Source organism: Onychostruthus taczanowskii, unplaced genomic scaffold (assembly GCF_017590055.1).
Source record: "Onychostruthus taczanowskii isolate IOZ18803 unplaced genomic scaffold, ASM1759005v1 scaffold7, whole genome shotgun sequence".
Lineage (NCBI taxonomy): Eukaryota > Metazoa > Chordata > Aves > Passeriformes > Passeridae > Onychostruthus > Onychostruthus taczanowskii.
Genome location: NW_024504786.1, coordinates 2,429,696 through 2,441,517, shown reverse-complemented (window position 1 = coordinate 2,441,517; position 11,822 = coordinate 2,429,696).

The window sequence follows — 11,822 nt, the reverse complement described above, 5'->3', positions numbered from 1 at the left end:
TCCAGGGCATCTAGGGGATGGATTCACACTTCCCTGCAAAATGGGATTTTTGCAGGTAGCTTTGACCATGACAAGGCACAACAACATATTCTCCACTGGCTCTAGACATGGAGCAAGAGTTGTTGCAGTAAGGTAGAAAAATTGTAAAGAAAAGCCTTATAAAATCAGGCCTGCTCTGGCTGGCCTGACATTTCTTCTAAGTCAAGCTAGCATGTTGCAAGCTCCCAGGTGAAAGCAATCCTGTTGTGAGCAGTTTGTTAACATAACAATCTATTCCTGCGTAAAAAAAAAAGCAACTTACACCTGTATAAACTGTTTTCCCAATCCTGTTGTGAGCAGTTTGTTAACATAACAATCTATTCCTGCGTAAAAAAAAAAGCAACGTACACCTGTATAAACTGTTTTCACACCATTAGATAGAAAAATGAAAACTATCTCTCAAACAACTTTCCCTGCATGCACATACCAAGAGTTTGAGTGACCAATCAATACAGAATAACAACTTGTTACTAACCAATGAAGTAATTGGCAAGAAAGCTACTACTAACCAACTGGAGTCCTACATGAGGACTGTAAAACTGTATAAAAAGGAGTTATGTAAATAAAGAATGGCCTTTTTCCACCATGAAGAAAATGGAGTGCTGTGTGATTTATTCCCGTAAGAGTGGCATGAGAGCCTGCCCTGGCTGTGTCCTGTCCCAGCTACTGCTGACCTGCACATGACCAAAACAATCACCTTTCCCAGAAGCCATATTTCCCATACATACACACTTTCTGTCAGTGGCAGGGGGAACTGGGCTCAAAGGATATAAAAATCCATTTTGTGATCAGTCCAGAGAAAATCTGGGCTGGGAAATGGAAGCTGAGCTTGCTGTGCAGCACAGCCATGTGTCAGCTGATGGCCCTGCCTGGGCATTAGCTCTGAATTCTCCAGGCAGCCTCAAAACACCTCTGTGGAGGTGACATCATGATATCAAAATGAAATGAGACTATTTAAATGCAAGACTATCGTGGTGCCAGTACAATGTGAAAATGAAACTGAGTCAATGTAACCCCACAGGGAGCAAGTTACAGTTTGAGAGAGAAATAAAACAATGTAAATGGATGTTACACTGGACTTAAAGAGCCCACTGAGGCCAGGGTCTGTTGCTGAATTTGTTTGGGCATTCAGCTTAATTTGTGCCATATATCTTGAGCTGGATGCATTGTTTTACTGAATAGCTATTAACTAAAATTAACATGCAGCCAAGTGTGTTAGTGTGCAGGCAGGGTTTGACCTAAACTGCGAATAGCAAAGACACCAAGGAAGTCTGGCATTTCCCTCCTAAGTGGGAAATGTCACTGAAACAACGCAATGATACAGAATCTACACAATTATGAGATCCTGGTACTGTCAAAGAAAGATGTTTACAGACTCACTGGAAACTAAAATGTGAAAGCATAAATGATATGGGTGTGCTGGGATTCATTGTGAATCAAAGCTGGATTCAGGGCAGGCAGAGGGAAGGGAAAATGCAGTGTCATCATCAAGTATCTGAAGGGTGTGCAAGAGCAAAAAGCAAGTTTTAGTCCTTAGGGGAGCTATTGAGGGGTAATGGCACAAAATTGAGGATAAGAACTATCAGTCTGATTACCAGAAGAGTCCTGCACTAGTGGGATCTGCTGGGCTGTGACAGGCTCTCCCTTGGAAACAGCAGATTTCATCTGGATGTCTGCAAGGAGTGCAGGGATTCCTCACACAGCCCTGCCTGTTCCTGTGCTGCTGGGAGTAACAGCGCTGATGCACTCGTGAAGCACATCCTGCAGCTGCCCTAAGCAAGGGCTAAGAAATACAAGAAACACTTGGTTTTTTAGCAGCTATGTTTCAGGAGATGCTCTGGACAGTCCTCCAGACATCTGGAGGCCTGCCCAGGCAAAATCTCCAGCTGGAAAAAGGACATAGGCAGGTAGATGTAGAGGCATGGACATCCTCCCACTGCAGTGCACCCATCGCTCACTGCTTTTGTATATTGTGATAACAACAAAAATGCAAGTAGACACCAATTCCCCAGATGATAACAAACCTTAAAAGAATTAATCAGGAACAGCTGTACAAGACACAAAAATGTTTTATTATAATTTTTTGAAGAAGAACCTGAGATTTATCAGCAGTCTTCCAGGACTAAAATTTCACTAAAATTTCCCCTTTGTTTGCTATAGTGACAAAATGGAGGAATGGAGACATACATGATTGAAATGTCCTAGGTCACCCTAATTCTTTTATTGACACTCATTACTGCAGTGACAGAATACAGATGCTTCCAAAAAACTATTATATTCTACCAAGACTATAATGTCAATAATCTTCAGGGAATCTGTAATCCAAATAACCAGACTTATTTTAGCAGGTCCTAAAGAGCACTTAGTCTATAGCAACTGGCCTTAGTACAAAATCCCTGGGAAATTTTGGCTTAGAACTACATGCAGCCACTACACAATTCCTGCTCTGTTGAAGTGAAATGTATCATCAGCTATTCATTTAATATAGACCATAATCTTAAAAAGACATGAAAGAGAACTCAGTCTAGATTAGGGATCAAAGACATGATCCATGTTACAGCAGTTTTTTAGGATATAGGAAACTAAAATAATGTTAACACTCTGCTTTTCTGTCCAGCATCATCATTATGAAACTCCTCGACTTCCCTGCAAAGAATTAAGAAGAAAAGCACAAGGAAACACAGCTGGAGCTGAAAGCACTGAACTGTGGGGGGGGAAAAAGAACAAACCCTTTCAGATCCAAACCAGTTATGGTTGCAAATTATCATTCTGACTGTTTTTAAGGAACTTAGTAAGGTCTAGAAAAAAATGCAGCTGAAGGCATAAAACAGTCTCAGGAAAGGATATAAAGTCTTAGCTTTCTAGAAGGCAGAAATATGGAAGAAAATTATGAGCCACAAAAAACTGCACCTTGTAACTCACACAGTTTTTTGGCATCTGAAAGAGCTTGCAAAAGCTCTGGCAATGGGGCAGGGATTCACTCCAGGTAGTGAAGCTTTCTTAGCACTTGTGCCTGGGTTTGCCTACACATCAAGTTTGTAACATGATTTCTACGCCTTTCCTGCAGCTCTCCTTGCTGCCTTGTGAAGGCTCTCCCAGAACAGAGACCAGACAGAGCTAAAGAATAAAGTAGGGATTTATTAAGAGGCCTCAAATAGATCCACCTTGGGCAGCACAACCCAAAATGGACAAAAAAATGGACGACAGGTCACGGGGTCTCACACTTTTATAGGTTTTGGTCCATTTGCATATTGGACCTACTTGTCCAATTACAGCTCCAGCCCATGAAATCCCATCCTTCTTGTTTTTTTCTCTTTGGTCCACATTGTTTATGTTCTTGGGCCTGAGATCTGGATCAGCTGTTCTTAGATCCCCAGCTAGAGAAGGAATTGTTTTGTCTCCCTACCCTGTGAAGAGAACTGACTATCCCCTAATATGAAGCTTAGACTTACACACTAAAGCAGCACAGAATCTGAAAAATATAAAAGCTAAACCTGAGGCATCATCCTAAAAAACACAGCAGAATACCACTTTAGAGAGAGAATTCCAAAATCAGTTAGTTATTCTTGGATATTGATGGAAAAATAAGGCAAAAACCAGAGCTGCAGGCTGGTGCCTATCCTCCAAATTGGAGAGAGCCAGACTTTCCAACTGCACACCTTGCACCAGGCCCAGCATCCGCGCTCAAAGCAGCAAGGCTGCTCTCAGGTGCAGCAAGCCTGTTTCCAAGGCCTGGATGGATCAGGCTCTGGGAAGATTCTGATCTGGGGGGATGTGACAGTTACAAATGGCCTGTGCAGGCCCTGTGACAGGCTGCTCACTGGGTAACTGATGAGCTGGTGTCCCGGCAAGCAGAGCCCATGTATTTAGCGAATGACAGAAGTGCGATGTTGATCGAATCTATGTGAATAGCAAAGAAAAGCAAATCCAGGCTCTGCACTAAATGCCCATGATGGATAGATTTGTCTTGCTGTGTGCTACTCTGTTCCCAATGTATTCATTCAAACTACACATGTAATTCAAAATTTTCCTTGAATTTATTCTTGTTTACAGGAACTCTGAAGCACTGTGCTTCCAAGTGTTTGCAAATGACAAAGTACTCCACTCTGCTCCAGGGAAGGATTTGAGTCCATATCCTGAATTAAGTCTATAGCACACTCTTGCTAGCTGCAATAAATAAAGGATAGGCTTTGATGTGTCTACATGACAGTGTAAATCAAAGGAAGTAGAGGGAACAAAGCCCCAGCCACATGACACCTATGAAATGAGAAGAAGAGGGGTGGAGAACTTCATTCTGCTTCTACCACAAAGCTTTGGCCAAAATCTAATTGGCTTTGAAAGAGCAAAAAGCTCAAACCTCCTGCTTGGAGAGACCTCAAACCCTTCACCTTTGTGTTCCATGCACAGTGTATAAATCCACACATTTCACTGAAATAATCACAATACTGAGGTTTTAAAAAAATGCTTATACTAAAGGAGAGAATTCTGGAAGATTTTAAGTTTCCTAGGTGACAAGTTTTGGGTCTTTGAAGCCCACCTGTGAGGATGACAGTTACAGATATAGACTCTTTTTCTCTTTTTTATATTTTACTCTTTCCTTTCTGTAAATCACACACAGCTTCATGATGTATCTTTGCACCAGAATGTCTAAAGCATGAGGAAGTCTGTGGAAGCTATAGTTTGCCAAGGATTTGGGAGTTGATTTTTATTTTTGTATTCTCAATGTAGGCAATTCTTGTAGAAGCAAAATACTGTAATTAAATTGTCTCCATATTGACAGTTTCTTTGTTGCATTTTTCCTATTCCCTTTTCACTAGGTCACCCTGATGGACTGGAGCAGATTAAAAACATGAATTCCAGGAAGTACTCAATCCAAACCTATCAGCATAACCTGATAATGTTTTATTCCATATTACTCAATACAATTTTAAGAGATGCAGGATTTCCTAGGTTAGGAAACTAACAAAGATACAGAATATCATTGAAAACAGGAAATCACTCCTTTCTGCTTCCAAGACTGGCTTCAGAACTGCGATTTGCACAGGCCAAGGTGCTCATCAGTCCCTGTGACCTGGCAAAGGTCATTCTCTTGGTGGAGGAGTTTTCTGAGCTCCTAAAGATGGGGGAACCAGGTTCACTAAGCAGCTCCAACACAAGCCTTTCATCCCTGACCTCCAGGCTGGATTCCTGCAACTCATTAACAGTTACAGTGAAAGATGCTAACAGATTGCACATTCAGAGTCACCGATGCCTCAGCACCTGGGGTGAAAGTCTCTGCAGGCAGAGTTCAAGATGCCATGCAATACTTGCAGCCACTGCCACATGCCATGGGTTAAGTCACCTCAGCTCACCTGGGCTCTCAGCTGTCAAAGCTTTTCTTGTTATTTGGAAACAGAGGCAGAACAGAGTATCAGATAGACTAATAATCTGGATTTATCTTTACAGTTTTCACAAGAAGCCAAGTTTTAAGCACAAAAGCAGGGTATAAGAAAAAAGTTAAGGCAGAAGAAGCCTCAGAGGAAGGCAGAGATCACAAAGCAGCTCTGCCTAGTGGTAGAGAGGAAGAGCTGTGCCTGCAGCTCCTGCAGTAGAGGATTAAACATGTGTGGTTTATTTCAGGAGGTAGAATTGCATACACACTCTATAAAAATGACACCAAGTCCAAATGATTTTAAGGAACATTTTTTCTGACATATGAAAATTTGTAAACCATTAGAGCAGAGTGTTTCTATGCAGACAAAGTTATACATGGCAAAATGTGTTATTAGTGGAATAAAATAAGCCAAACTGGTAAAAATATTGTGTTGAGGTTTTTTTTCTTCTAAAAATAACTATGCTTTTACTATGGCATCTTGGTGTGACCCTTCTGCTTATCAGCACCCACATCCTTTCACACCCATGCCTGATTTCACCTCAGTGGAAATAAAAGGGAAAGTTTAAAGACACCCACATCTGTTATTGTTCAGGAAAATGATAAGTGGTATCAGTTATCAATGCATGAGAACCTTCTGAATATTTCTCTCTGCTAATGCTGTGCTCATTTTATTTGCTGTCTTTTTTTATCCCTATCAAATTCAAGGTCCTCTTTCTAAAATCCTACATGGATCAGGTCATGAAGGCCATTCAGAAACATCCTCCAAGATGTGATGCCTCTTGACATGTATGTCCCACAGGCACCATGAAACATTAAAGTGACAAAACTGCAAGTACAAAGCTAAGATGGAGATTTCTTCAGAGGTATCCTGACAGACTGGGACCTGCTCACAGAGAAAATCAAGAGGTCTGCAGGTGTCAATGGCTTCCACACAGCCACATGGAAAAGTTATTTCAGTGGGTCCTCACTTGCACAATACCAACAACAACGAATGAGAGGTCAGCATGTCAGAAGTTACAAACAAACCAGTTTGCCAGAACAACAAGAGACCAAACAGCCACAAGGAGTTGAAGCTGATGCACATTTAAGTTCTACACCCCAAGACAACCATGAGAATTTCTCTAATTCCATACAGGGACATGTGTGATGTGTGTGGTGTTTGCTAGGCCCACAAACACCTCTGGTCACCAAAGCTGCAGCTGAGGCAGAACAGAGCTGTAACAGATGTGGGAGTGATGATGCAGAACCATTCTGCCATTCACTGCTGAAGGTGGGCAGCACTCTCAGCACAGCCCCAGGACACATTTCAGCTACAACACGTGTCTTTTCATGACAGAGATCACAACCCACTACAGCATCCAAAACTGTGTCCATCACAGTTATTCACAATAATAAAGATTTCAGAGAAACCACTAAAGCCTTGCACTTACCCAAACTCTGCCTTGAGGGTTGTATGTGACCAAATTGTGCCATCATGAATCACATCCTGAAGGAGCATGGGGTGAAAAGCCCACATGAGGAATACCTGACATCTGTGACTCTGACACACATCACCAACAGTGTGCAGCTACTTCATCTGGGTTCAAAAATAATACACATCATTTGGGGACATGCTAGTTTCCTTGTCACCAAATCAACATAATTAATTTAACCACTATCATTACAGCTGAACTTTCCAGCCCAGTCAAATGAAATAAGTAAATTCCATCTGTGTACTTTTTTTTGGATGTTTTCCTTCCTCAGTGGCTAATTATTGAAGATTTTCTTCTAAGCCCTAATTCATGCCTCCTTCCTGCTGACTGCAGATAAAATGTCATCTGTGCAGGAGCTCATAATCAGCTGATTCTGACAAGCACAGGATAAAGCACAAAAGGAAGAATATTGTTTTATGGAGGGAGAAATCCAGATCTAACTACTGGGACTTTTGCCAACAATTTCAATGTGAACAGAATAGAGGCCTCATTGACACAGTGGAAATTAGACCCTGTTGCTTCTCAAGGGTTTTGTTTCCTTCTAGCTTTTTGGATGAAAAGATGATGAAACAGAGCAGTGTAGCCTTATCTGCATGATCAAAGAAAAGGGAAGGTGACAAAGCTGAGGACACAGGAAAGGAGAGGGTAAAACCCCAGGGTGCTACCTGAGGCCTTGAGCACTTTGAGGATCATCTGCCATTCTGTTCAAGTGCTTAAACAAAACAGAAACCTTCCCCAGGCTCAGAATTTGAAAATGCTCTTCATATATCTGGCAATCTCTGAAATCTAAGGGATACATGTTTAACTTCTTGAAACACCAAGATCAGTTACTGCCCTTCAGCCTCTTAGTTCAAGAAATACTTCACATGGAATAGGGAGGGGGGAGGGAGAAGAGAGAGACCACCGAGCTTTGAAACCAGAGAACAAAATTGGAGCCCTCCTATTTCATCCCTCCTGAACAAGTAGGTCTGGCTGACCTCTTATTCTCTCCATTATCCTTCATCCTGTAAAAAGAGAAATCTAGAGAAGAAAATAAGAACGTCCTAGCCTAATACGTTCACTTTCTCCTCCTGATGTTTCGAGTTCACTCTAGGGAGGAGTCAGTTAACACTGAGGGAAAATCGCCAGGATAATTTACTGGAGCCGGACTGAAGCCGCAGGTGTTGCATCCATCGGCCTGAGCCCGGCTCGGGCAGCCCAGCCGCCACCTGGTGACTGAAAACTCACACTGCGTTATTCCCTCAGCATTTATTCCTTCACTACTCCAGATACGCATGGAATTAATCTGACAATGTATCCCAGGTAGGAGTAAGGAGTCTCTAGCGTTCAAATATATAATACAGATCAATGTGAGAAAGAAAAAAAGAGATAAATTTAATTAAGTTTTAGACTGCAGAGAGTGGTCAGAGGGGGAGTAGCTGGGTTGAATCTAAATTCAGGTTCCACTCAAGAGCATCCTCACATCTGTGTCTCTACCGACTTCCCACAGGAAGGAAGCAGAAAAACGACCACATTCCAAAGATCCATTACCTTTCCCTTTGCCTGTCCCCTGCAGTCCTAGCTCACCACTGTCCTGACCTGTCACACAGACTTGCTCTGAAACAAGTGACTTCAGTAAAAAGATTTGCAAGCTGAATGCTAGAAAATAGATTTCTGTTACATGGATTTTGGTGGCATGACCAAAAAGTGCTCTCAGTCAATATTTTAATAAGCTGTAACAAAATGTTTAGGACCATCATTTTTAGAAGGCAATAGATATCAGCAAACAGAAGACTGCTTGAAAAATGTTTATGCTTAAAATATAATGACTACTGCACATATTCTTTTCAACTTTTATGCTCTAGTCAATGTATTATAATTGAGCTCTACTGAATTACTTTTCTAGTGGATAAATACTGTACACGCTGTACTGTGAAGAGACATCATGTAATGTATACTAATTAAGCCATTATATCAGTAGAGAAGATTGTATCTGAAATATCAAATTAGCAGGAATTAAACATCTCAGAGGATTAATGAAATGTTATGAAGCCATTCACTTCCAGGTCAACAGGTTCAATTTCAGCTTAGTTTAATAGTTATAATGAATTTATGTGCTGGAGATAACAATTCTCTGCATATGTCCATAAATCAGGGCAAGAGCCCCTAGCTCATACCACGAGCAGCAGGCTTGAACCAGCACAGCCAGAACAAGGCAGCCAGGAATATTCTGCTAGGCCTGGCTTTGGCACACAGCCTGGGGCTTCAGGAGATCAAAGAGCACATTTCCTGCATGGCTGCAACATGTGTAGGCAGCAGCAGTGACACCAGAGACACTCAGTCAGTTCTCTTTACAGACCTGCCAACAATTGTCAGCCCCAGCAATAAAGTTATCACAGGAACATCCAGCCCCATCTCTTCTTCAGCTCAGTGAGGAGCCTCTTCTGCTTATCCTGATTTCTCTCTCAGCAGCCCTTGCTGTTTCCAGCAGAGACACCTGCAGCTCTAGGAAAAGGTGGGGCTGGGCCATGGAAAAGGAGGAATTGTAACCAACTTTTTCAAGGCTTTATCTTATCTTTGTTTACAATAAATATACAAAACAATCCCTGGTTTTGTTGTGGAAACATAAATTTGAGACCAAACTTTTTTGAGATTAAATAACCAGGATGTCAAGAGATGTAGGCATCAGCTCCTTACTGATGGTGGACAGTGAGCAAACAACAACCAGTTTATGCATAAGAGAAAGTAGCTAAGAAATAACCACATCAAGAACAAATAAGTGTAACCTAGTGGAGTATGAACAAAGAGGCACCTTCAAACTCTGCAGACAGACTTGAAAGGAGACAAACTCAAAATGCAGAGATCACCCAAAGGCCATCACCTCAATTTGCTGTGAGGACTCTGGTTTGGTCACACACAAACATTTTACGCTAAGGAATGGCTCAAGGGTCCTGCTCCAGATTTTTTACTGAGTTTCTGTGGAGCTTGGCTAAAACCTCCATCTTACTGAGCTCCAATATCTCCAACAGAACTGCTACAACCATCACCTATGCAGGTATTATGGGGAAACTGTATTTATTAGGTGCTTCAGGTGATTAGAAATGCAAGTTGTTAATATCAGTCCTTCCTGTGAGTGTTTAACCCACACTCTGCAGTATGCTCAGGAAACCTGTAGTGCTGACAGGAAAGTCATCCTGTCACCTCTACCATCACCAATTTTGTGATCATCCTGCTCCCCTTTGAAATGCTCCCAAGATCTGCAGAAACAAAGGTCTTCACCAGAGAGTATCTGGATGGCTGTAAAATAGCTTACACAGACTATTACAGAGAAAGTAGTTTTTCAACCAAGGGTATTGAGATACAAACATCACACCAGAAAAAAAAAAAAAAAAAAAGCTCTGGCAGCCTACATAATATATGGAAAAGGCATCAAGCTTGCAGGATTGTTCTCTTTTAGAGACTACAAACAGAACTGAAGAACAAAGAGCACTCTAACAGCTGTTTGCTTTGCTTTCCTTGCATTTTTGTACTTCAAGTGTAAAGAAAAAAAATGAAAAAAAACAAACTTAACCAAAACAAAAGAGTAAACTTGATAAACCAAAAGGTAAAAGGAGCCATTTTTATTGCAGGACTGCCTTGAATGCACCTCCCCTGCTCACAAAATCTCTCAACAATTCCTCTACAGTAAATGTATTAAGAGTGAAATTTGTACCATGTATTTACTCTTCCAGCAGGAGGCTGGGAAGTACAGGAGGTGGAAATCCAGATGGATTTTTTTCTGGTCTATCTCAGCTTTTTCCACTTTAGCCACTATTCTCCCTCTTACATACTATGTTCTCCAAGCACTGAATTCCTACAACAGCACTTCTAGATCTGCTTCTCCTGTGCCACAGTGAGTTACAATTGTAATGGGAAGTTTCTATAGATAATCAGAAGCTTGCAACCACAGTATTTTCCTAAGGGATATAGTTTGAAATTACATTTTAATATAACGTATATATAATTAATATTATATCTATAATATATATTGATTATATATGTAATTGTTACATGGTATTATTAATAATTGATATATTATATATTATTGTATTATAATTCTTAATTAATTATAGACATAATTACTGTATATAATATTATAGTTTATATATTGACATATTATGTATATTATTATATATGCCCACACAAAATTATTATATATTCTTTGATTTTAAAAGTGAAATGTTTACTATAGAAGGCAACAATTTTTTCTGTTCAAGAAAGAAAAAAGAAAATGCTTAAGCAATATAGGCAGATCCACAATAGAGTGGATTCAGTAAGAATTTAAGAAAAAAGTGCCCTCCAAGAGGCAGATGAACATAAGGCATTTTCTGTGTTGGACACAAGCAAAGTAAAAAGGAGAAACCCTTTCCAAAGCACTTGAGAAAAGTATTATGAATTAATTCAAATGTAAATTAAAACCTGAAATTTTTAGCATCCCACCTTCTATGTAAAACTATACATTTGAAACAATTTAAACAGTATTTAAATATATAGTGTTCTAGTGTAGAGGCCTAACTCCTGTGTGTGTTGTGTGTGCACTTTATATTTGTGTGTATATGTTTGTAAAAAGAGGGGTGTGTTTTATTAGATGAGTATAGTTGGAAAAAATACATAATCCCCTTGTCAGTCTAATATAAGGAATTACCCCTCCCTTGAAACCTTTTCTCTCACATCACCATGATCATGGTTACAAGACTACTTACTTACAAATTTTAAAAAAGCTCCCTTGGTGAATCTCCTGCCTTCTGCTGCAGTACTTCAGTCACTTAAAACAGACAGCAGAAATGTGAAATTTGTGTAGTTTCATACTTCATCCTGAATGCTATAAAAACTCTTGTTTGCTCTCCTTAGTCCTACCAGACACAAGCATCCAGTTGCATGTCAAGCAGCAGCCCTGGATAACAAAACAAGCTCTGACA